Here is a 25,373-nt window from a genome sequence, read left to right on the forward strand (position 1 = left end):
CTCTTGGTAAGTCAGAGCCTTGTGTTCGGCTTTTATCAGACAGTGCAACCCTGGGAAAAAAGGATTTACTTCTTTGCATTTTCATCTCATTTGTAAAATCTAAATACTACTCTCATTGCTATGTGGTTGTTTTGAGGCTCTTAGAATTCTGAAAGTTCTAAAGAACTTTGCAACTTTAGAAAATTAGTGTTAAGACTGTTAAATTAAAATAGTGTTTTTCCTCTACCTCCAGAATAATGCTTACATCCATTAGCAGTATAATATAATTGGAAAGAGGAAGGATTCCCCCCAATCTCATAGGATTAGTTATAAGGCAGCACATCAACAAATGAGTGAAATTTGAACTGATGATATAGTTGGCAAAGGGAGAGACAGTAAAGGAGAGGCACAGATTAGGGAAGACAGATAAGATATGAACCAGTTTTTAAAGAATAATATGGACTAGACTTGGTCAATATTAATATAATGGTATTCTAGAATTGTAAATACTCATCAATGCAAATTTCATTGATATGTGTGATTGAGTAATTAATTCAGTAATTAACTATTTTTGAAATTTAAAATAATTTGTAAAAGAAATCTCAAAGGTAATGTTTAACAAATCATAGATAAATTATGCTTAGACAGAAAGCGCCAGCTTTGTCATAATTTTCACAAAAGAAGAGTAAACTGATTGTTGATATTTGGGTAAATAAGTGGAGTTAAGATGCCTTGCAGTATTCACGAGCAGATTTTTAAGCAACAGGTATGTGAGTCCTTAGAAAAAAAAATATTGGTATCCTGCCAAAGTTTCCAAAGAAAGAGAGAGAAAGGAAGGAAGAAAGGAGGGAAGGAGAGAAAAAAGAAAGGAAGGAAGGAGGAAACAGAGGGAGAGAAAGAAAGAGAGAAAGGAAAGAAGGAAGGAAGTCAGTAACAGTTCAGGTCATAGTAACTTCTGCTCAGAATTTAAAATTGGACTTTAATCTGTTAGTCTGCTTCTTTTTTGCTTTATTCACTAGTTTGCTGTACTTTTTTAGATTTCACATATAAGTGACATCATACAGTATTATCTTTCTCTGAATTATTTCACTAAGCATAATGTCCTCCAAGTCTATCCATGTTGCTGCAAATAACAAAATTTCAATTTTTATGGCTGAGTAGTATTCTGTTGTAGTGGCATTCTTTGGAAGGACTGATGCTGAAGCTGAAGCTCCAATACTTTGGCCACCTGATGCGAAGAACTGACTCACTAGGAAAGACCCTGATGCTGGGGAAGATTGAAGGCAGAAGGAGAAGGGGACAACAGAGGATGAGATGGTTGGATGGCATCACCGACACTATGTACATGAGTTTGAGCAAGCTCCAGGAGTTGGTGATGGACAGGGAAGCCTGGCATGCTACAGTCCGTGGGGTTGCAAAGAGTCGGACACGACTGAGTGACTGAACTGACTGACTGACTGAGTATTCTGTTTATGTACCACATCTTTATTCATTCATCAGTTGATGGACATTTAGGTTGCCTCCATGCCAAAGCAATCTTGAGAGAGAAAAATGGAGCTGAAAGAAGCAGACTCCCTGAGTTCAAGTTTTACTACAAATCAAAAAGAGAGATATATATCTATGGAACAAGATGAAAAGCCAGAGATAAACCTGCGCAACTTTGGTCAATTAATCTACAACAAGGGAGGCAAGACTGTACAATGGAGGAAAGGCAGTCTCTTCAATAAATGGTGCCGGGAAAACTAGACAGCTACATGTTAATAATGAAATTGGAATATTCTTTAACACCATGCACAATAATGAACTCCAAATGGATTGAACACCTAAGTGTAAGACCAGATAATATGAATCTCTTAATGGAAAACATAGGCAGAACATGCTTTGGCATAAACCACAGCAATATCTTGTACCTCCAGTGTAATGAAAATAAAAGCAAAAGTAAACAAATGGGACCTAATTAAAATCAAAAGCTTTTGCATAGCAAAGGAAACCATACAAAACAAACAAACAAACCAAAAGACAACCCCCAAAATGGGAGAAAATATTTGCAAATGATACAACTGACAAGGGGATTAGTCTTCAGAATTTACAAACAGCTCACGTGGATCTGTATATTAAAAGGAAACTTGGAAATGAGCAGAAGACCTAAATAGACATTCCTCCAAGGAAGACACACAGATGGCCACGAGGCACATGAAAAGATGTTCAACATTGCTCAGTTCAGTTCAGTCACTCAGTCGTGTCTGACTCTTTGCGACCCTATGGACTGCAGCACGCCAGGCTTCCCTGTCCATCACCAACTCCTGGAGCTTGCTCAAACTCATGTGCATCGAGTTGGTTAGGCCATCCAGCCATCCCATCCTCTGTTGTCCCCTTCTCCTCCTGCCTTCTGTCTTTCCCAGCATCAGCATTGCTGATAATTAGAAAAATGAATCTAACAGCAGTTAGAATGATCATCATCCAAAAAATTTACAAAAAATAAATGCTGGAGAGGGTGTGGAGAAAAGGGAACCCTCCTACACCGTTGGTAGGAATGTAATTTGGTGCAGCTACTATGGAGAACAGTATAGAGGTTCCTTAAAAAACTAAAAACAGAGCTACCATGTGATCCAGAAATCCTACCCCTGGACATACATCCTGAGAAAAACCACATCTTTGTCCATTCTTCTGTGGATGGACACTTAAGTTTCTTCCATATCTTGGCAGTTATAAATAATGTTGCTATAAATATTGGGGAACATATTTCTTTTCAATTTTGTGGTTTTGTTTTTTTAAGATATATTTCCAGGAGTGGAATTGCTAAGTTATAAAGTAGTTCTCTTTTTACTTTTTTGAGAAACTGCCATACTACACCAATTTTCATTCTCAACAATAGTGTAGGAGGGTTCCCTTTTCTCCACATCCTTGCCAACATTTTTTATTTGTGTCATACATAGAGAACAAACCAGTAAAGGGAAGAAGGAGGAAGAAACAATAGAGAGGCGAGGGAAAAAAGTTATTTTAGGATTCTATGGAAACATATGTGTAAAACTTTTGAAAATTGTAAAGCACTATAGAACTTAAAAAATCTTTCATTTAATTAAAATTTTTCATGACCCAAATAATAATAAATTAAATTTTTTAAAAACATCTCCTTGAATCATTGATTCATTCTATAAATGTTTAAGAACGTACTCAGTCCTGAGAACTGTTCTAATTGCTTGGAATATATTGATAAACAGAACTGACCTAGATCCCTGCCTTTGTGGGGCTTACACCCCATCAATTTTGGCTCCCTTGACTCCCAGCTCTGGCAGGAGCTCCCACTCCCTTTGTTGCTAGTCACTGCTCAGGAAGCAGTGCTCTCTATAGTACATTACACATGGCACAGAGTCAAAGGTGAATAGGGAGGCAGAGAGTATTTCCATTTCCTACCCTATTCATTTAGATTTGTTGCCATCACCATGGACAGGTTTATCAGGCTTCACAGAAGGGCTGGCCAAGTGAAGGAAATTGGTGTATAGGGTAGGAAGACTTGGAAACACTATACTAAATGTGACTTTATCTACATTGAAATAAAAATCACCCCAGTATTTAAATTCTATCTAGGGACATTTCATTCATTGGAAAAGACCCTGATACTGGGAAAGATTGAAGGCAGAAGGAGAAGGGGGCAACAGAGGATGAGATGGTTGGATATCACTGACTTAATGCACCTGATTTTGAGCAAGCTCTGGGAGATAGTGAAGGACAGGAAAGCCTGGCCTGCTGCCGTTCATAGGTTCGAAAGAGTCAGACATGACTGAGTGGGTGAAGAACAGCAAAGGGGCCCCTCATTGATTTCTCTGCCTATTAGGCTTTCTCCCCTGACTTGCCCTCCCTCCAGGGGAACCAGTGCTTACTCAAGTGACGGCCCTTTTCTCTTGGTGATAATTGGAGTGGGGTTAGGAAACTGAATGAAGGCTGAATTCAACCCTGGTTGCCTGTCAATCTATTCCGTTTTGTGCAGGACACAACCTGCTCCACTCTGGATGGCAGACTCACCCTTCCTTCAGCATCACCAGCATTTCCAAACACGACTCATGCAAACTGAGATAGTGCTGCAGGCTTCCAGGACAGTCCACAGTAACCTTTGGCCAAAGAGACTTAAAAAGGTGCCATGACATTTCTAGAGAACTGAAGCACCTACATGTTCAGATAGCTAATGCTACTGTACATTTAAAGATGGCTAAGATGGTATATTTTAGGTTATGTGCTTTTTACCAGAGCAAGTGTGACTATAAGATGCTGCATCCTCCCTGGAGAACTGCAGGCATTCTTTTTATCCTCTCACCTGTTTGCTGATATCAATTGTTTTAGACATGTGCTGACTTCTCCATGACAGACTATGACCATCATAGATGGTGTGGCTCAGTGCATCAGAGAAAAAAGAAATAACTTTCTAATTGCCCTCTTTCTTATCAATGTTCACACAAGTATGTCTTTTATTATCTCTGAACACCCACTCTTACACCCAACTGAACTTTAAAACCACCATCCTTAGGGGTCTAGTTATATATTTAGACGCTGACTATCATCTTCCAAGATATCTGTGTGGAGGAATGGAGTAAAGTGAAAAGAAAGCATTCATTATTTCAGTCATGGAGTAATTAGTGGGATAATCAATAAACTCATTGAATTCTCTACTACTTAATCTGCTTATAGAACATTCTCTCTCTCTGCTCAGTTACTAAGTGGTGTCTGACTCTTTGCAACCCTATGGATTGTACCCTGCCAGGCTTTTCTGTCCATGGGATTTCCCAGGCTAAAATACTGGCGTGGGTTGTCATTTCCTTCTCCAGGGGGTCTTCCTGATCCTGCCTCTCCTACATTGGCAGGTGGATTCTTTTTTTTTTTTTTTTTTCATTTATTTTTATATTAGTTGGAGGCTAATTACTTCACAACATTGCAATGGGTTTTGTCATACATTGACATGAATCAGCCATGGAGTTACATGTATTCCCCATCCCGATCCCCCCTCCCACCTCCCTCTCCACCCGATTCCTCTGAGTCTTCCCAGTGCACCAGGCCCGAGCACTTGTCTCATGCATCCCACCTGGGTTGGTGATCTGTTTCACTATAGATAATATACATGTTGTTCTCTCGAAACATCCCACCATTGCCTTCTCCCACAGAGTCCAAAAGTCTGTTCTGTACATCTGTGTCTCTTTTTCTGTTTTGCATATAGGGTTATTATTACCATCTTTCTAAATTCCATATATATGTGTTAGTATGCTGTAATGTTCTTTATCTTTCTGGCTTACTTCACTCTGTATAATGGGCTCCAGTTTCATCCATCTCATTAGAACTGATTCAAATGAATTCTTTTTAATGGCTGAGTAATATTCCTCGGTGTATATGTACCACAGCTTCCTTATCCATTCGTCTGCTGATGGGCATCTAGGCTGCTTCCATGTCCTGGCTATTATAAACAGTGCTGCGATGAACATTGGGGTGCACGTGTCTCTTTCAGATCTGGCTTCCTCAGTGTATATGCCCAGGAGTGGGATTGCTGGGTCATATGGCAGTTCTATTTCCAGTTTTTTAAGGAATCTCCACACTGTTTTCCATAGTGGCTGTACTAGTTTGCATTCCCACCAACAGTGTAAGAGAGTTCCCTTTTCTCCACACCCTCTCCAGCATTTATTGCTTGTAGACTTTTGGATAGCAGCCATCCTGACTGGCGTGTAATGGTACCTCATTGTGGTTTTGATTTGCATTTCTCTGATAATGAGTGATGTTGAGCATCTTTTCATGTGTTTGTTAGCCATCTGTATGTCTTCTTTGGAGAAATGTCTGTTTAGTTCTTTGGCCCATTTTTTGATTGGGTCATTTATTTTTCTGGGATTGAGCTGCAGGAGTTACTTGTATATTTTTGAGATTAATCCTTTGTCTGTTTCTTCATTTGCTATTATTTTCTCCCAATCTGAGGGCTGTCTTTTCACCTTATTTATAGTTTCTTTTGTTGTGCAAGAGCTTTTAAGTTTCATTAGGTCCCATTTGTTTATTTTTGCTTTTGTTTCCAATATTCTGGGAGGTGGGTCATAGAGGATCCTGCTGTGATTCATGTTGGAGAGTGTTTTGCCTATGTTCTCCTCTAGGAGTTTTATAGTTTCTGGTCTTACATTTAGATCTTTAATCCATTTTGAGTTTATTTTTGTGTATGCTGTTAGAAAGTGTTCTAGTTTCATTCTTTTACAAGTGGTTGATTAGTTTTCCCAGCACCACTTGTTAAAGAGGTTGTCTTTTTTCCATTGTATATCCTTGCCTCCTTTGTCAAAGATAAGGTGTCCATAGGTTCGTGGATTTATCTCTGGGCTTTCTATTCTGTTCCATTGATCTATATTTCTGTCTTTGTGCCAGTACCTTACTGTCTTGATGACTGTGGCTTTGTAGTAGAGTCTGGCAGGTGGATTCTTTACCACCGAGTCACCAGGGAAGCCCTTATAGACCATTACTTGCAGTTATTTTTTATATAAGTTTGAAAGATATGTTGATCAACTAACATGCATTCTTAGGAGAACACATGTTTAGGGAAAGATCTTAAAGACCACAGAAGAAGAGTTAAGGAGTGGAGGATATTTAGCCTTAAAGGAGAAGATAGAGGTGAGCCTTCCTAGTATCTGCAGATATTTGAAGGACTGTGATGGACAAGCAGTGCAGAATTTTTCTGTTTTGCTTTAGATGGTCGATCTAGGACCAGTGAATACAAATATATACATAAGGTGGCAATATGGCTCGGGATAGCAGAAGAAACACTTTTTACAATGTAAAAGTCATTTCAGTTTGTGTATGAGCATTGCAGAGGGGACAGGAGAGTTACCCAGAACACTACTCCTTGTGGTGTAGTGTCCTTTTGGGAATGATTAAAAATTTTAGCTATGTTGATGTATCTTATTTTGATGAAAGTAAACATTAGTTGGAAGAAGAAAAAACCTACTGGTTGCCTTGGAAACTGAATGAGCTTCCTGATTTAGACAAATCCGAGTCAAGTTACCCTTCGAACTCTTTCCTCAGTTCTGTCATGCGTCCTTCAACTTTTGTCAGTGTGAAGAGATAGGGGAAAGATGTGGCACTTCTCTTGGTACTGCCTGTTCCAACCCGTGGCAACATGACCTCTTCATGAGGGTTCCTGAGAGAAGTGTGGCTCAGGCTGCATAGTGAAGGCCTGGCTGCACCAGGCCACGCTGGAAGCCGCCACAGCAGTGGGAGAACTACCTGATAGATTCCCAGCCGGCTGGCAGCATGACCAGATCATTACTAAGATTCCATGACTCTGCATGCATGCATGCTAAGTCACTTCAGTCACGGCCGACTCTTTGTGATCCTGTTAGCCTGCCGGGCTTCTCTGTCCATGGGATTCTCCAGGCAAGAATACTGGAGTGGGTTGCCATGCCCTCCTCCAGGGGATCTTCCTGAATCCAGGATCCTACCCTAGGCTCCTGCATTGCAGGTAGATTCTTTACTGCTGAACCACCAGGTTACTAATTATATCCTCAGTACACAGACTGCATCTTAGAAATTATCTGTGTGGTTGGATCCATGAAACTCCAGCAAGTGGTAAATACCAGGGAGTCTCATTTGTTAAGAATTTACTATGAGCAGAACACTGTGCTCGCCAGTTACAAACTGGCTTTCAGAGAGTCCTCCCAATGTCCTCATAAAGTGTAATTCACCCACTCCAGGAGGTAAACAGAGGCCCTGGGATGGGAGCAGCCAAGGCCTCTACAGCTGGGATGGAACATGCCCTAGTTCGACTTTGTGGACTCAAAAAAAGCTTGTGCTGCTGTTGGGCTGAAAAATATTAGCAGAAAAGGAAATTCTACTCTAAGTGGACACTATTTTAGTTTAGGATAGAGTTGTCAGAACTGAAAAACTCTGCTGTAGAAAAGAATTTAACACCTGGTTTGTTGAGTAATTTAAAAAATAAACTCCTTTCAATAGTTACCTGAACCTCAGTATTTAACCATGATCAAATCAAGCACATGTTCCATGGCTCTAGGGTATATAAACATAAATGTCTTATATTTTATAATGTATATTTATAGATAAGAACTTCCCTGGTGGCTCAGTGGTAAAGAATCTGCCTTTGATACAGTAAACGTGGGTTCAGTCCCTGGGTCGGGAAGATTTCCCTTGAGAAGGAAATGGTAAACCATCCCGATCTTCTTGCCTGAAAAATCCCATGGACAGAGGAACCTGGTGAGTTACAGTCCATGACTGACTCCAGGACTGAACTTCCATTCTAGAATACATGCACTGGTGGAGATGAGTCAGAAGATGTTCATTGTCTGGGCTGAGACCAAAACCCTCCAGGTTGGAATGGGGTTTTCATACATCTGTGGAGTCCAGGGTGGATGTGTGCATCTCTGTCAGGTACATTTGCTTTCCCAGGACTGAGGTCATCTGAAATCTCCTGTGGGCCATTTGACTTTGGAACTTCTGAGTAATCTCTTGGGTCAGGTTTGATACTTGTGAAATAATTTTGGTTCCATAAAAGGGGAAGTAAAATCAGGGAATATAATATTTGCCTATAGTTAGAGTATCTCCCTTGCAGATAACTGTATGGTCTTTTTTATTCACTGACATAATGTTGACGACTTCTCAGATGAAGTTACCAAATGCATTTATTGAGGTATCTGACCTAGAGTTTATAATAGAACAATTCTCTTTTCTTAATGATGAAACCCAATAGAGATTAGGGGAGTCACATTCAGTATGCTATGGGTATATGAGAGGCTTATAATATGCCTGCCATAAAATTTGACACTGTTAATAAATTAACTATCAATGAAATTGGTTCATTAATTCTGAAAATTTCAAATTTCCCCTGAGTCAGTTAGTTAATAGGGATAAAAAATGATCAATCCTGACTTTATCCTACTTTAGAGTTCTTGCTGCCTTTATCTATTAGTTTGATGTTAAAAGAGAGTGTGTGTAATTCAGGCTGTGACTTAAAAGATGATGCCTGTGGGAATGCATCACACCTAAAAATTAGACTCAACTTTTTCAGAAGATACATCTTTTTCTCCTTGGAAGTTACTTTCATTGCCTTCTTTATTGGCTTGTAAGAAAATAGATAAGGAAATGCATACACATCTAAAGAACAGCTAAGATTATTTCACTTTGGGAGAGTATACCAGTGTCATGCATGGGTTTTTGTCCAAAACATCTTATGCTTTCAATGGGAAAGCTAACAAATGGACAATGTATTATAAGGGCAACATTACCACACTTCTTTTAACTGTGCAAGACCCAGGGAAGGAAATGCCAGACAGAGTAGCGTGCGTGTGTGTGTGCGTGTGTGTGTGTGTGTGTGTGTGTGTGTGTGTGTTAAACCTTTGATTTTGTATTGGGGTATAGCCTATTAACAATGTTATGATAGTTTCAGATGAACAGCTGAAGAGATTCAACCATATGTATGTACATATATTCATTCTCCCCCAAACTCTCCTCCAATCCAGGCTGCTATATAATATTGAGCAGATTTCCATGTGCTCTGCAGTAGGTCCTAGTTGGTTATCCATTTTAAATATAGCAGTGTTTACATGTCCATCTGTTTTATCATGAGAAAAATCATGTATAAACTAACATGGGATTTAAGAGACAAAATACATAATCTAACCTCTTATCCATCCAGAAAAGTATGATTTGTACCACATCACGCTTCTTACTCACATAAAATCTCCATTATTAGGCTCACTCAGTTCAAGTATTTTACAGTCTGGTAATTTTTCTGTTCTGTATCTGGAGAATTCTGCTCTACACAGGAGATCTTATATTGTGCTTACTTTGCTTTACTGCTTAATAAATTGCTTTTGGGTAGGAATGGTGTTATCTGAACACAAACACATGTATTTACTCCCTAAATATTATCTAGTAAAAAGACTTTGTTTGTAATAGTAGGTACTAAGTAATTTTAAATGCTAACAGAGAATATCTAACCTTTTAATATAGTAGCTATTCTACTGAATATATTCAAGTTTGGTACTTGAATCACAGAGATTTCTTATTATTAGAAAAATATGCTGTCATCATTGTATGTTCTAGTTTTTTAATTAATGTGGTGATGTGAAGCAATACCAGCTTTGTTAAGGAGGCATTATGTAATATAATGAAAAATGTTTTCTGTTTTTACAGTAATGCTATAAATACACTGATTTGTTATTTTTCAGTTACTAAGTCATGTCTGACTCTTCACAATCCTGTGAATTGCAGCATGTCAGGCTTCCCTGACCTTCACTGTCTCCTGGAATTTGCTCAAATTCATGTCCATTGAGTCGGTGATGCTATATAACCTTCTCATCCACTGTTGCCCCCTTCCTGTTTTGCCTTCAATCTTCCCCAGCATCAGGGTCTTTTCCAGTGAGTCAGCTGTTTGCGTCAGGTGGCCAAAGTATTGGAGCTTGAGTTTCACCAGTATTCCTTCCAATGAATATTCAGGGTTGATTTCCTTTAGGATTGACTCATTTGATCCCCTTGCAGTACAAAGAACTTTCAAGAGTCTTCTCTTTGAAGATGGGCCCAAATTTAACTAAATCAGAAAAGGATAATTGGAGAAAAATAGAAATAGATTGTTTACTTTAATAAATATCTTATCACTTTTCAAATGGATTTTCTGCCACAGTCTTATACATTTGACTTGGATTCAATTTTCTTTTGTAAATTACATAAATATTTAGTAGGAGTAGATGTAGTCCTTTATTCATTCATTCCACTTACATTTTTGAGGCATGGTCCATGTGAACCCTGGGCATATAATGATGAGCAACATAGTCACTGATAAGAAGACAATGTATTTACCACATTTAATAAGCCAGATACTAAAATGGGCCAGTTAAATGTGTGAGTGGGTAGGCTAGGCTGAGTTTTATTGCACGAGGTAGAAGTCTTCGTTGGATTTGTTTTGTTGGAGAGTGTGAGTATGAAATAAGAGTTCTCATGCTCTCAAAAATGCACATGGGGTTAACAAAAACAGGTGATTAGCTGAAGCGTTGACTGGGTGTCTAGAGTGGTTAATAATTAGAAGGTCGAAATTTCTCACAGTTATCCTAACTAGCTGCATCAGCATTGAGTGGTACTTTCAGATCTCACAGAATTTCTCTCTCTGAGATCATGTAACCTAACCCCTGCAGTTTTTCTTGACTATTCATCTAAACTGCCCCAACTCAGAACACATTACCCATTTCATTTATCTCACTGAGAAAGGTTTCTGTTATGTATATTTTACATTTATTTCACTAGTGTTTTTCTCCCACCAATACTAGATTCTCATGCCACGAAGACAGGGAAAGTATCTCTTTTATTCACTTGAATATACCCATTGCTCTGTATCCTGAATGGCATGTAGATGTGGTAAAGTGAAACTGAAGTCGCTCAGTCATGTCCGACTCTTTGCAACCCCGTGGGACTGTAGCTCGCCAGGCTCCTCCATCCGTGGGATTTTCCAGGCAAGAGTCCTGGAGTGGGTTGCCATTTCCTTCTCCAGAGGATCTTCCCGACCTAGGGATCGAACCCAGGTCTTCCGCATTATAGGCAGACACTTTACCATCTGAGCCAGCAGGGAAGTAGATGCAGTAGGTGCTCAGTAAATATATACTGAAGCTAAAAAGTGAATCGCTACGCTTGAGCATCCAGTTTGTGGCTGATCATATGCATGTAGTTGAGCATAATGTTACTTTAAGTTGTGATGCTAATTGTTCCTTTATGAATTTTAACCTTTCAACAAAATGGGAATTGCCTTTTATTTTTATGCTGAAGAAGATTTCGTGCATGTGCTCAGTCATATCTGACTTTGTTATTCTATGTACTGTAGCATGCCAGGCTCCTCTGCCCATGGAATTTTCTAGACAAAAATACTGCGGTGGGTTGCCATTCCCTTCTCCTGAGCATCTTCCTGACCCAGGGATCAAAACCGTGTCACCTGTGTCTCCTGCACTGGCAGGCGAATTCTTTACTACTGAGCTACCTGGGAAGTTGAAGAAGATTATATATTAGTATAAAAGGAAATGAAAATAAGTAAATATAATGAAGTAAGAAAGCAAAGAATAGACAAATGAGATATTGTAACATTTATTAAGGTCCTTAAAAAATTTTTTTTTCTGCTGTAGTATTTCCATGAAAAAAATTTTCTGCCATAAAGACAAAGTTAGATGGATGCCTTCACCATTCCCTGAAGCCTTACACGGTTTTTCATCTCAATTATTCCTTTACAAGTCCTATTGGTCTTGTGAAGATTGGATTTAGAGTAGGGCTCTCTTGAAACCCTCCTATATCTTTTGGCAATACTTTCTCCTCTCTTGCGAAAAGAATCTTTTCAGTTGCATTGTTTGTCAAAAGCCATTTCTAAATATAGGTTGCCTTTTCACCACGGGCATCAGCGTAGCTAGTGAGAGTAAAAACAGGGGTGATGCACTTTAAATAAAAGAAAACAAACCAGGAGATGGTCAAGTATTTATATGTTACATACCAGGTGAGAATTTTAATGTCTCACTCATTGTGTCAATGACTCTATGATCCTAATCTATGTAGATATTATCTATTTACCTATTATTCCAGCATCAGTTAAGTAGAAATTGTAAATTGTTCCCAGAACACAGCTGTGTCCATCAAAAAGAGGCTACTTCTTCATGAGCTACACCTAGATATATCCTGGTTCTCTGCAAAAGTCAGGCTGCATTTATCATAGGAAGATACTAGAGGGGTTAAAAGAAGAAATGCATACATGCACTGTAGGCCTGTCCAGTGTCCAGGGCAGTCATAACAAGAACAGGAGGTGTCCCTGTAGCATCTGTGCTGTTTGTGCTCAGTTGTGTCTGACTCTTTTAGACCCCATGGACTGCACTGCATCAGGCTCCTCTGTCCATGGAATTTTCCAGGCAAGAATACTGGAGTAAGTTGCTGTTTCCTCCTCTAGGGGATCTTTCTGACTCAGGAATCGAATCTATGTCTCTTGCACTGGCAGGCGGATTCTTTACCACTATGCCACCTTGGAAGCCCCTTCTCTGAAGCATAATCCTTTCCATATGGATTGTGGAACTGAGTCTTCTGTTGTTGAGTTGTTCAGCCACTCAGTCACATGCAACTCTTTGTGACCCTATGGACTGTAACACACCAGGTCTCCCTGCCTTTCACCATCTCTCAGAGCCTGCTCAAACTCATGTCCATTGAGTCGGTGATGCCATCCGACCATCTCATTCTCTGTCGTCCAGGTTTCCTCCTGCCTTCAATCTTTCCCAGCATCAGGGTCTTTTCTGATGAGTCAGTTCTTCACATCAGGTGGTCAAAGTTTTGGAGCTTCAGCTTCAGCATCAGTCCTTCCAGTGAATATTCAGAATTGATTTCCTTTAGGATGGACCGGTTTGATCTTCTTGCAGTCCAAAGTCTGAGTATATGTCCCACTTTGCGTCCAGGAGATGGAAACATGTGAGTTAGTATTTCCCACCCCCACTCACTGCAGACTTTCCTTGTTTCACTGTCCTTTAATTTATTGTGCTTTGCAGATACTGGTTTTACCTTCAATTCTGCAAATTGAAGATCTGTAATAATTGGGTTGTCACATGATGGTTAGCATTTTTTTATCAATAAAATTTAATTTTTAAATTAAAGTATGTAAGCTTTTTTTTTTTTTTGGCTTCCCAGGTGGCACTAGTGGTAAAGAACCCACCAGCCAGTTGCAGGAGATGTAAGAGACGTGGGTTCAGTCTCTGGGTCAGGAAGATCCCCTGGAGGAGGGCATGGCAACCCACCCCAGTATTCTTGCCTGGAAAATTCCATGGACAGAGGAGTCTGGCAGGCTACAGTCCATGGGGTGGCAAATAGTCATACATGGCTGAAGCAGCTTAGCACACACACACGTGTACATTTTTTAGACATAATACTGTTACACACTTACTAGATTGTAGTATAGTATAGGTGTAACTTTTACATGTACTGGGAAACCAAGAATTTTGTGTGTCTTGCATTGCTGGTGATATTTGATTTATTGCAGTGTTTTGGAACCGAAGCTGCAGTATCTCAGAGGTATGTCTGTGTATTGGTTCAGTTTTTAGGATTGATCTTTTGATTCATTTTCCTTGCCTCTTTTCTATTGCTGCGGAGGTCCTTCTCCGTACTAAAGCCCAGGAGCTTGGGGACTGAATCTCTGCTGAGCTCCTGGCTTTGTTATCTCATGACTGAGTTTAAAAGCCTGAATCCTGTCCCCAGATCCTTAGCTTCTGCCTAGATCTCACCCCGAATGGACAGATTGTTTGGCTCCAACATAACATCAGAACCTACTGCCTAGCTTAGAGTAGCAGACTCAGAAGCAGCCAGGGGTTCCTGCCCGACCATGGCAGCCTGGAGTCCCCACTTGGTGTTGGTGAAACTTGTGTCGCCAGCCCATCATGGAGCGCTGTAGCACCCAGTGTTCTCTGGTGGCTCTGATCTCATCATTCTCTTCCGGACTTCTCTGGTTCTCTCACTCATTCTCTTCTCAGTTAACTCAGTCAGCTTCTCTGTCGCGTGTTCCTGCTCATACTGTGACGAATGATGCCTCTTAAAGGCAAAAAGCCCAGGAAGGGGAACCTCGGGACCTTATCGCTGGGTGCTTTCTGAATCCCAGCAGATGTGCCCCTTGTTTTCCTGCCTTAGCTGGTGGCTCCTCTCGAAGCCTTCCTGGGAACATGGGGACCCTCTGCTCTTCTCAGATGTTAAAGGGATGAAGTAGACTTAGTGCTGTTTCCTGGAGATATTCATATTCAGTGCTAGCATCTTTTTAAGAAATCATGAGTCAGTCGGGAGTGAGTAGCTTGTCTGTACAGCACACATACTCTGGGGTACCCAGCCCTGGTCATTGTGCTGCCCTGACTGCCGGGCTTTCTCCTGCTGAATGACACAGTTTAATAGCACACTGAAGCTAGAAGAGACCATAGAGAAGGATTGGTCTAATGTTCTCATTGGGTACATTTTTCAGAATTTTAGCCCAGAGAGTGAGCTGCATACACTTTCATTGTAATTAGAAGTTGTGATTCTAATTTTGTGATGATACCTGTCTTTCAAATACAGCATGCCATAATGCTGACTTTATATCAGTTTTATCTGAAATCCAGATAAAATATGTAAAATGTTTATTTTATATTATAAAACAAAATATCTCTAACTAAATTGTCAAAATCTGTCTTGCTATGCAAGCATAAAATAAAGGATGATCAGGCGATGAGGGGCTTCCTAGGTGGAGCTGGTGGTAAAGAACCCTCCTGCCAATGCAGGAGACATAAAAGATGTGGGTTCCATCCCTGGGTCAGGAGGATCCCCTGGAGGGGTAATAGCAACCCACTCCAGTATTCTTGCTTGGAAAATTCCATGGAGAGTGGAGCTAGGCAGGCTACAGTCCATCGGGTTGCAAAGAGTTGGACATGACTGAAGTGACTGAGCATGCTCGCAGGCAAAGAGGATGAGTACCCAGGTCTGGCTGCAAACATGGACTATGCTACTGACTTCTACATGACTTTAAACAAGATGCCATCTGGTGTTGTTGCTTTCTGTCATAAGATTCATATCATTATTCAGTATTGTGCAGATCCATTGAGAGAAAGCATCATAAGTACTCAGCAAAAAAGCTTTTACAGAGCAAGTGCTCCAAGAATGTACTTTCCTTTCCATCCAGGGAGAAGGACCAGTTCCTGAATATTGGTTTAAATTTTTCTAATATTCTACGGTTAGTAATGGGCTTCCCTGGTGGCTCAAAGTTTAAAGCATCTGCCTGCAATGCGGGAGACCTGGGTTCTATCCCTGGGTCGGGAAGATCCCCTGGAGAAGGAAATGGCAACCCACTCCAGTATTCTTGACTGGAGAATCCCATGGACGGAGGAGCCTGGTGGGCTACAGTCCACAGGGTTGCAAAGAGTTGGACACGACTGAGCAACTTAACTAAAAACTAAGATTAGTAATAAATAGATTGCATACCTTGGTTTGGGTAGGTTCTGTGAGCATCTCCTCGGATCTTGTAATTATACTTATCCAGGTGTCTAAGAAAATCTAATTATGTAACTACTGTAAGACTACTTCCTGTCATCTCTTATTTTCATCCTTCTTTACCTTTTTTTTTTTTTCCTTTTTAATAATCAGTGCTCTGGAATATGATTACCTTATTATGGAATTGTCTTGTTATGTATTATGAAACACCTTCTTCCCTTAATGGCTTATGAGAGTTTCTCCTGTTCTTTCCTACAAAATCTCTGTGACCTGTAGACTTGCCATGTATCTTGTATGGTCCTTCTTTCTCCTAGAAGATGCACTGTAGCCCAGAGGTAAGTAGTTAAAGCACATTAAGTGATGAGATGCTATTGATATTGCAAAGAAGTACATGTGAGTTGGCTACTTGCACATTTGTCCGTGTGCCAGCTGACCTGTGGCCTGCATGGCTCCAAGTACAGGGGTGAGATTGTGCTTATTTTAGCTTAGATGCATAGACCATGTAAAATTGCCAGCAGTTTGCAGATGGGAAAAAATATCTATATCCGTTATCTGTATCTCTCTCTCTCTCTCTCTCTGTATATATATATATATATACACACACACACATATATACATGTATATGTACACCCTAATTTGTATGCACACTACTCAAGAGTATATAAACAGGACCTAAAATGGTCTTGGATTTGTTGTGTAGCCTGATGATTTAAAATTGAATTTTGAAGGTATCTTTAATGTCTATAGGTAGGGGAATAAGAAGCATAAGAAAAAGAAGGTTATATTTTCTTTTTCTCCATCTGAATTTTGCTAACTACAAGAGATTTATTGCCAGTTGATTTAAGTGGTTATAGTGCTAATGAGACCAGTCTTTCAGATTTGATCCCTAGACCAACAAAATATATTGATTCTTCTTAAGAAAGTGAGTCAGGCAAGAGAAGACACATTTTATCCGTGCTGAGAAAAGCTGTGAGAGCAGTAAACCATGTAGCTTTTATGTTCTTTATATATGGAGTACGTTTTATTACTCTATTCCCTATGCTAATATTGTTAAAGTTATATGAAAAAATCAAATTAGAAAAATGGTGGTTAGAACAAGAAAAATATGTGAGATGAGACCACATGTTATTTTTTGAGTTTATAATTTTGAGTTCAAAAATTTCCTTGTCTATAAAAAGTGAGTGGGTTTTAAATAGTCTAATGAGGCAATCAGTTGTGTTGCTTATCTGCATCTACAAAGAGCAAATGGAAAACCGGAAGTGACTAGGTTAATTAGTCTAATTAAACACCTGCCTAAGACTTCCTGGCTGAGCAAAGCTCCTGCTCTTCAGAATCACTAGCACATTGCTAAAAGTATAATTTTCCACAGTGTAAATATTAAATTTTAAAAGTTATTGAACTATTCTCCATAGTCTATATGGAAAAGTAAAGAAAATGCAAATTTAGATTTTGCAATTAAGCTCATTTAATGGTGCTGTATAGGTATTGTCAGTTTAGAAGGTTATAAAAACATAATGGAAAAAAAATGAAGTGCATATCTAAATAAAATTATGAGGAACTTCATAAAATACTTGGGTAAAGAAATTCCATGAACAGAGGAGTTTGGCGGGTTATAGTCCATGGGGTCGCAAAAGAGTCAGATATGACTGAGCACAGTGCATGCATGCAAGAAACTGGAATGTTTCCCAGGCATCAGCAGGGCTCCCCATGTGCTCCAGAAGGCTTCTAGTAAGACACCCAAATGACTCTAGAAGATCCCTGAAAGGGATCCCTGAAAATTTCTGAGACTCCTTGGTTAATCCCTCTAAATTTTGACATCAGAAACTTATTTGTTAAAATTAATAATCTCCCACTTATTTATTTAGGATACAAAGGATTTGTTGTTCAGTTGCTCAGTCTTGTCGACTCTTTGCGAGCCCATGGACTGCAGCATGTCAGGTTTCCCTGTCCTTCACCATTTCCCGGAGCTTGCTGGAGAGTGACTTAGCACACACAAATGCACCTCTGTTACAGAGCTAAGTATTCTAAATAAGCTGCCATATTTAAACATCAGAACATACCTTGCGTGTGTGCTAAGTTGCTTCAGTCGTGTCTGACTCTGTGTGACCCTATGGACTGTAGCCCGCCAGGCTCCTTTGTCCATGAGGATTCTTTAGGCAAGGATACTAGAGTGGGTTGCCATGCTCTCTTCCAGGGGATCTTCCCGACCCAGGGATTGAACCCACATCTCTTATGTCTTCTTCATTGTCAGGCAAGTTCTTTACTGCTTTTGCCACCTGGGAAGCTCAGAACATACCTTTGAGGTATATATGATTACCTTCATTTTTCAAAATAGAAAACTGAGTCTCATACTGAGTAATTTCTTGGCCAGATGAAACATGGTAGTTCCAAAGCCTGCCTTCTCTCCATTGCAGTTTTACTGACATTTCAATTCAATCTGCAGTGTTGCTTCAGGACTGATCCTCTAGACCCCACTCTGTAATTTCAAAGATGCTAATACAATTTTTTAAGAGAAATGATATTCTGAATTAGAAAATGAGATGCTTGCTTTTTTGTGAGTTGTCCAAATAAATGTTCACAAGAAGAATCTTGACAAGATAATTATAACCTGCTCGTTTTCCCCTTTATTTCATCAACAATTCCCAAGAACCTTGAAGCCTTTGAGAAGTGGTGCTTAAGAAATGTAGCTAGACAATATGCAGTGCATTCAAGTGGAAGGCTGGCATTCTGTCCATAGTGCAATGACCCTACAGTAAAATGTCACTGTGCTCTTTATTCAAGCCATTGGCATTTTATCAGCGGTTTGTAGCTTAATGGGAGAATAATAAAGTACACTTACATATCAAACTCAGAAAATGTCAGTAGATGATATAATTATATCTTTGAAAAAAAAGGGAACGTTTTAAAAAGGAGTATGTCATGCACACTGTAATGAAATTGTGTAGCCACATCCATTTTCTAGCTATAAAATACAGTTGCTTTTGGTTTGAGAAATTTGTACTGTATGTAAAATGAGGCAAATATGTGCTGAACATTATCGTAGGGGAATAAACTGCCAGTATTAGACAAATTAAAACCAGAATTCTTCTCCTTCAGTGGGCTTTATGAGCTCTGGCAAGTGACTTTCTCAGTGCTTCATGTTGTTATCGGAGTAATAGAGATAATACTTTCATTTCCTCATTTTCACAGACATGTGCTGTGTGTATATTAACCTGGGCATATCTAGAAACACTTAGTGTTTAGGATTCTCTTAAGGAAAAAATGAGATCGCATTATTAGTCATGATTAATTTTGATTCTAGTGTAAAGACTAATCAACAATAGAAAGGAAGAAGTTTGGTGGTATTATTTTGTTTCTTGATTTTGGAGAAAAACGATTTTTAATTATGCAAGTGGAGAAATCTTGTTTCAGAATTTGTTGCTTTTGTGTTAAGTGAATCCTCTGCAGCTTGCAAGTGTCCTTCCCTTTATGTGAGACTAGTAATGTCACTTCTGTTCCAAGAAGTGCTAATGTTATGGCTTCTGTATTTTTCATTTTAGTTTTAATTCCAGTCATTATATTTTTGTGTTTACCAAGAATCTAAAGCCTCTTTATCAATACTTTCAAAGAGTGGCTTGAAATGTGTATTTCAAATGTCATAATTATCAGAATGTGGAGTCTGACACATTTTTTTTTCATTTATTTTTATCAGTTGGAGGCTCTTTACTTTACAATATTGTAGTGGGTTTTGACATACACTGACATGAATCAGCCATGGATTTACATGTGTTCCCCATCCTGAACCCCCCCTCCCACCACCTTCCCCATCCCATCCCTCTGGGTCATTCCAGTGCACCAGCCCTGAGCACTGTCTCATGCATCCAACCTGGACTGGCGATCTGTTTCACACTTGATAATATACATGTTTCAATGCTATTCTCTCAGATCATCCCACCCTCGCCTTCTCCCATAGAATCCTCTATGTCTCTTCTGTCTTGCATATAGGGTCATCGTTACCGTCTTTCTAAATTCCATATATATGTGTTCGTATACTGTATTGGTCTTTATCTTTCTGGCTTACTTCACTCTGTATAATGGGCTCCAGTTTAATCTATCTCATTAGAACTGATTCAAATGAATTCTTTTTAATGGCTGAGTAATATTCCATAGTGTATATGTACCACAACTTTCTTATACATTTCGTCTGCTGATGGGCATCTAGGTTGCTTCCATGTCCTGGCTATTACAAACAGTGCTGCGATGAACATTGGGGTGCACGTGTCTCTTCCAGTTCTGGTTTCCTCAGTGTATATGCCCAGGAGTGGGATTGCTGGGTCATATGGCAGTTCTATTTCCAGTTTTTTGAGGAATCTCCACACTGTTCTCCATAGTGGCTGTACTAGTTTGCATTCCCACCAACAGTGTAAGAGGGTTCCCGTTTCTCCACACCCTCTCCAGCATTTTTAAAATATATGTCAAAAAAAAAATATATATATATATATATATGTCACATGTACTTTATTCAGCCCCTCGCAGCACCCCTGCCTCCCGAGGTGTACCTGATCTTGGAGTCCTGAACTTCTTGGGAGTTCTGCAGCATGAACCGTCGTGTTCCCATTGCTAAGGGCATATGTGCCACGCTTCTTTGGTCTACTGAGTCAGTTACCCTCATGTCCTTCTGTTTCCCAGTTTCAAAAATTTTGTTGGCTTCAGTGATCTACTGATACCCATAGTCATCTCCTGTCATCTTCTCTCTATACCTTTTTCTTGTGCATTTATGCCTTTGATGTCTTTTTGGTGAGTTAGGAACAGTAACGTCTCCAAATTAAGTTGGAAGTCTGTTTTAATTTGTTTATTTGTTTATTGTCTATTTCCTCCATTTGATTATATTTTCCAAGAGCCAGGAACCTGACCTTGTTCACTACAGTATTCCTACTATCCAAACACGCCCTGGTATATCATCCATATTGAATAAATACTTACTGAATATATGTACGCATGAATGAGTGACATGTGATATGGATCTCTTTGTACAGTGCTTACAGCCCAGTAAATGGGTGGCTCAGATGATAAAGTATCCACCTGTAATGCAGGAGATGCAGGAGACACAACAAGCTTCAGTCCCTTGTTCCAGAAGATCCCCTGGAGAAGGGAATGGCAACCCATTCCAGTATTCTTGCCTGAAAAATCCCTTCAACAGAGGAGCCTGGTGAGATACAGTCCTTGGGGTCCCAAAGAGTTGGATATGACTTGAGCGATTAACTAAATCTTAAGCATAAAAAAAGTAAAATATATGTCATAAAAAAAAAAACATAAAAGTCAAAGTGGTATAGTAATACTTCTAGCCTGTATTTTCTTTTCTGTATCTGTGGTGAGTGTGCTTGTGTACACATACATACAGGGGAGAGGGGGTAAGAAGAGGGGGAGAGAGGAAGTGAGGGGAGAAAAGAGAAAAGATACATTTAATGGCTACTGCAAAGTGTTTGAGAAAATGAACACATCATTTTTATTTCCTGTGATCAAGTTTATATTACTACTTTCCTGCTGGAAAATTTTCTTTAAATACATTTAAAATACTAGGTAAGCATAAAGAAATTATGCTTCTGAATAGCCTGACCATTTGATTCTCTGTTTTATTGTTAACTTAAGGGTAGCAGGATTTAGGTGAAAATCTCGTGGTTCATGTTAGAATTTGGATTTCTTTCTTTTTTTTTTTTTAAGGTTACTACAAGATTTCTTTTTTTTTTTTTTTAAATCTGTTACTTTTGAAAGTTGCTTTTACATAGTATACTTCAGTTCAGTTCAGTCACTCAGTCGTGTCCAACTCTTTTTGACCCCATGAATCGCAGCATGCTAGGCCTCCCTGTCCATCACCAACTCCCAGAGTTTACTCAAACTCATGTACATCGAGTCGGTGATGCCATCCAGCCATCTCATCTTCTGTCGTCCCCTTCTCCTCCTGCCCCCAATCCCTCCCAGCATCAGGGTCTTTTCCGAGTCAACTCTTCGCATGAGGTGACCAAAGTATTGGAGTTTCAGCTTCAACATCAGTCCTTCCAATGAACAGCCAGGACTGATCTCCTTTAGGATGGACTGGTTGGATCTCCTTGCAGTCCAAGGGACTCTCAAGAGTCTTCTCCAGTACCACAGTTCAAAAGCATGAATTTTTCGGCGCTCAGCTTTCTTCACCGTCCAACTCTCACATCCATACATGACCACTGGAAAAACCATAGCCTTGACTAGATGGACCTTTGTTGGCAAAGTAATGTCTCTGCTTTTTAATATGCTATCTAGGTTGGTCATCACTTTCCTTCCAAGGAGTAAGCGTCTTTTAATTTCATGGCTGCAGTCACCATCTGCAGTGATTTTGGAGCCCCAAAAAATAATGTCTGACACTGTTTCCACTGTCTCTCCATCTATTTCCCATGAGGTGATGGGACCAGATGCTATGATCTTCGTTTTCTGAATGTTAAGCTTTAAGCCATCTTCCTCAATATCCTCTTTCACTTTCATCAAGAGGCTTTTTAGTTCCTCTTCACTTTCTGCCATAAGGGTGGTGTCATCTGCATATCTGAGGTTATTGATATTTCTCCTGGCAGTTTTGATTTCAACTTGTGCTTCTTCCAGCCCAGCGTTTCTCATGATGTACCCTGCATATAAGTTAAATAAGCAGGGTGACAGTATACAGCCTTGACGTACTTCTTTTCCTATTTGGAACCAGTCTGTTGTTCCATGTCCAGTTCTAACTGTTGCTTCCTGACCTGCATATAGGTTTCTCAAGAGGCAGGTCAGGTAGTCTGGTATTCCCATCTCTTTGAGAATTTTCTACAGTTTATTGTGATCTACACAGTCAAAGGCTTTAGCATAGTCAATAAAACAGAAATAGATGTTTTTCTGGAACTCTCTTGCTTTTTCGATGATCTAGTGGATGTTGGCAATTTGATCTCTGGTTCCTTTGCCTTTTCTAAAACCAGTTTGAACATCTGGAATTTCACGGTTCACGTATTGCTGAAGCCTGGCTTGGAGAATTAAGTGTGGAGGGAGGGTAATTAGGAAGTTTGGAATGAACATATATGCTCTACTTTATTTAAAATAGATAATCAACAGAGCCTTACTGTGTAGCACAGAGAACTCTGTTCAATGTTATGTGACTGCCTGGATGGGAGGGGGGTTTGGGGCAAATGGATACACGTATACATATGGCTGAGTCCCTTCACTATTCACCTTAAACTACCACAACTTTGTTTGTTGATTGTCTATACCTCAACACAAAATAAAAAGTTAAAAGGGGAGGGAAAGGGGATGGTCATCTTTACATTCACTTAGAGTTAGATGGTGGTCACATTTTTAGTACTATTATTAACCTCATGTTTCTTTGCTGGGGTCCTTTTAAGTTTCTGGTCTGCTTTGTGAGGATGTTTTTGTATGTGTTTGAGAAACTGGTTAATATAATCCTTAAATCCTCTTAACGAGGTATGCATTGAAGTGTAAGGTCACCATTGCCAATTCCTTGGATTTGTGGACCTCACCTTTCTTTCAAGATTCCCCACTTGTCATTTGTGACTCAGGGCCATCTGAAGTGGGATGGTGGCACCAGTTTAAGTCATTGTATGAAATATTACTCTGGCTTAACTTTTAATTTTCTATTTTAGATAAAAAGCCAATATAATGTCTCAGCATTTTTCTTGGATCTGATGGATTATCCACTACCTCCTGTAGGGTGTTTGCACGCTGTGTTGGAATCCACTGACTTTAAAGAAGGAAGATATCAAACAAAATGGAGTTGTCAATCAAAGATTATAGTAGAAAGACTAGATGAATTTCCAGGTTACAGAAGTTTTGGTTAGCTGGATCCTTTAGTGTTCCAATCAACATAGTGTTGATTGGAAAATAATTTTTGTTTATTTCAGTTTCAGATTTATGTGTGTCTAGTCTTTCTTGTAATAGTCTAATTTCTTTATTCATTTTATTTGAAACTTAAATTCAAAATAGTGAATCATAAACATGGTTTAGTCATTCTTCAATTTAAGGGAACATTAAGAACAGCATGGGATTTTCTCAGACGAGCGCTAATGTTTAGAACATTTAGGATTTTTAAAAATGGAAACACTTCACTCACTTAAAATACCCAATTCTAAGCAGTTGCTCTTTCAGTGAATTCTGACACTGTTTCAGCGTCTTAATTTTGAGGATCATTTTTCATTGCTGTACATGTAGACATTTTGAAAGTTATGCAATTTTAGGAAAATCTGTGTTGTTACTAGAACTTTTAAACAAGTTTGTTTCATGTGATTATTTGATTTACATGTTTTATCAAGTCTAAGCTGCCATCAATTGTAAGATATATATTTAAATACCTTTAAGAAAAAATAAAATTCTATCAGATGTACCTTTTACATGGTAAAGATTATAGAATTCATTCTCACTTTGCATATTTAAAAGTGTGGGGAAAATGTGTATCTTCAAATTGACAGAATATATTTCACTGTCTTCCATTAAAAACTTTTGGAGATTTTAAAGTATATATGAAATACTGAAATGTTAACATACCTTAAAGGACAATGATTTTTAAAAAAATGAATTTGAGTATAGATGAGTGAAGATTGAGACTAATATCATAATAGTAAACATTAAACCGTATCATTTATAATAGGGCCACAGACTTTGGTTAAGCCTTTTTTTTTTAAATTAAAATTAGTGCAAGAAGGAACAGTTTATCTCTTACACAATTTAATGTCCATGAAATAAACTCAAGCCAGCTTCTAAGGAGAGGTTCCAATATTCTTGGAAGCACTAGAATCATACAAAGATTTCTCAGTATTACATTAAGAATGATATCTTATCTATGACTTTAGATTACACACAGTGAGCTTTCTACTACCCTTTGTGAGTACCCCTCCAATGAGAAAAGTGGTATTACAGTGAGGCAGTATAAATATTTCCACCAGTGTCCAGTATAATACCATTTCTCTCTTTGCTTATTTGTTTTTAGTGTGTTTGAGATATATAATAGGTGGAAAGAGCAGTGGCCTGAACTTCTTTCAAGCACATCTGAATACTGCTTCTCTCAGACAAGTTCTGGATGGCAGTGAATCTAGACCATACTCCTTGGAGGTTACAGGAAATTAAGCTCATTTTGCTGCTACTTAAATATGAAACAGCATGCCTTTACACAGAGAGGAAAATGTTAATTTAACATCTTTTAAATTTTAGAGAAAATTATTTTTTTCTGAAGAACAGGTGTCTAAAGAGAAGGCCAGTCTATTTCTCTTGGCTTATAGATGCTGGTGAGAAACTTGCTAGGAAATAAGTTTGAATCACTTCTAATCTAAAAATGAATGGGTGATCCGGGGCCCAACTCATTCACTCCGTAAATTGTAACCACAGAAAGTTTATCCTAGAAAAAAAAAAAAATTAATGTATGTATAACTGACTCTTCATCT

The 25,373-nt window shown here is 39.1% G+C and overlaps 1 protein-coding gene and 1 non-coding gene across 5 annotated transcripts in view; one reads left to right on the forward strand and one right to left on the reverse strand.

Moving 5' to 3' along the window:
- Positions 1–25,373, forward strand: part of CTNNA2 (catenin alpha 2) — a 1,156,373-nt gene that overhangs the window by 87,538 nt on the left and 1,043,462 nt on the right. The window lies entirely within an intron of this gene.
- TRNAY-AUA (transfer RNA tyrosine (anticodon AUA)) lies at positions 11,492–11,563 on the reverse strand. Its single transcript has one exon. It is a non-coding gene; the product is annotated as a tRNA-Tyr (tRNA).

The sequence above is a fragment of the Muntiacus reevesi genome, chromosome 3 (genome assembly GCF_963930625.1).
Source record: "Muntiacus reevesi chromosome 3, mMunRee1.1, whole genome shotgun sequence".
Lineage (NCBI taxonomy): Eukaryota > Metazoa > Chordata > Mammalia > Artiodactyla > Cervidae > Muntiacus > Muntiacus reevesi.